We start from the raw sequence: 1,966 nt of genomic DNA on the forward strand, positions 1-1,966 counted from the left end.
CCTCTCTGAGCTAGAGTGGGCATTAGCAACTTGAGAGTCAAAGAAACTGATCTGAGTTGCAAGCTGGACTTGGGGAGAGAACGTTGAGCTTAACTTGATTTGTTGCAGAAGTTAGTGGGCTTCAGGCAGAGACGTGAAGACACTCATGAGGATGGTCTCAGACTCAGCAACATTCAACTGGAGGAAGTTTTGGTTCATCCATATTCTGATGCTCAAAATGTAGCTTGAGAGTGTGGTGATCACAATTGGCTAAATCAAAGTTGCAGCGAGCTGTAGCTGGATGGCACTGACATACATGCAAAAATTGACTTCTGAATAATATTGGCTTTGGATAGCAGGAAGAAAATGAAGCAAATGAGACCAAGGATATCTCCCCTCAAAACTCTGTGGTCACCACATAAGCATGTGCTCGCTTCAGCAGCACATATGCTAAAATTGGGATGATACAGAGAACGTTACCATGGCCTCTGTGCAAGGATGATACACAAATTTGTGAAGTGTTCATTTTTTTTGCGTGGCATGGCGGCTCAGCGGTTAGTGCTGCTGCCTCACAGCTCCAGGGACCCGGGTTCGATTCCATACTCAGGTGACTGTGTGGAGTTTGTACATTCTCCCCATGTCTGCATAGGTTTCCTTGGGGTGCACCGGTTTCCGCCCACAGTCCAAAAATGTGCAGGCTAGCTGGATTGGCCAAGCTGAATTACCCGCAGTGTTCAGTGATGTGTAGTTTGGGTGGGTTATAGAGGGATGGGTCTGGGTGGGATGCTCTGAGGGTTGAAGGCCCTGCTTCCACACGGTAAGGATTCTGTAAAAAGAGGAGAAGCAATTCACAAGTTATACTTTGCCTGGTTAGTTAAAACAGTCAAATTAGTAGAAGTCATCTCGAGGTGGAATACAGAGGAACAATTAAATTTTCTCTTTATTTCCTTCAGAGATGCTGCCAGACCTGCTGAGCTTTTCCAGCAAATTTGTTTTTGCTGCTGATTTACAGCATCTGTAGTTCTTTCGGTTTATAATTAAATTTGAAATGTGACTTGAATCTTAGTCCATTTTAGATAGAATGGAGTAAACTCCATTAACGGATGACTAATTTAGTAACTTCTCCATTAATTATGAATGGGAAATGTGATTTTCCCCAATTAAAAATATCAGCAGGAATAAATACTTTACAATTTCACGTCATCTTTGCTTCCTACGTTGAGAGATTTGGGATTCTATGATAATGCAATATTGTTTGCTTTGTAGTCCAGAAACTCCCACATAGGTTAGTGCGGCAAGCAACTCTCTGTTGCCTTTTGAGGCTTAAAGTCATTTTAACACTTTAAAATCAAGTTTCTGACAATTTTGTAATTACTAGTGAATCTTCCACAAAATAATTCAATTGTAGAATGTGGGAGTGCAATTTCCATTAGAATTTGGAACAGAAGGTGTTTCTTGATTGATTCTTGAGGTGGCTGGGGAGTGGGTGATTATGGTGGGTGAAATTCTTTACTTACTTAAAACTAGTAGATAACCATATACCACAGTGACATGAATACATTTCTCTATGCACATGTGGAATAGTTTGCTATCACAACTTGCCACAGTAACTGTCTGTTTTACTTGTAACCTTTCAACTGAAAACAGAAAAGGAAATGAACCTTGCGTATCCATAAAGCATTTCAGATGACCCAAAGCACTTTACTTCTAGTGAAATGCTTTTGAAGTGTTATCACTCTTGTAACATAGGAAATATGACAACCGATTTACACGCAGAAAAGTCTCTCAAACAACTATTAGATATTTAGATATTGGATAATAATCAGACAATATGTTCTAATGATAATTATTGATTTATAAATTGACTGGAACACTGCTTGGTTCTCCTTGATATGTTGATGCAAGATCTTCTATGTTTACTTGAGAGACCAGATAGGGCATTAGTTTAATCTGTCACCCAAAAATACACTCCTTTGTACTAAACTGG

The 1,966-nt window shown here is 39.8% G+C and overlaps 1 non-coding gene across 1 annotated transcript; it reads left to right on the plus strand.

Moving 5' to 3' along the window:
- Positions 1-405: 405 nt before the first annotated feature.
- LOC125463886 (U6 spliceosomal RNA) lies at positions 406-512 on the plus strand. The gene has a single exon (XR_007249927.1). It is a non-coding gene; the product is annotated as a U6 spliceosomal RNA (small nuclear RNA).
- Positions 513-1,966: the final 1,454 nt, after the last annotated feature.

This window comes from Stegostoma tigrinum, chromosome 22, assembly GCF_030684315.1.
Source record: "Stegostoma tigrinum isolate sSteTig4 chromosome 22, sSteTig4.hap1, whole genome shotgun sequence".
NCBI classification, from domain to species: Eukaryota; Metazoa; Chordata; class Chondrichthyes; order Orectolobiformes; family Stegostomatidae; genus Stegostoma; species Stegostoma tigrinum.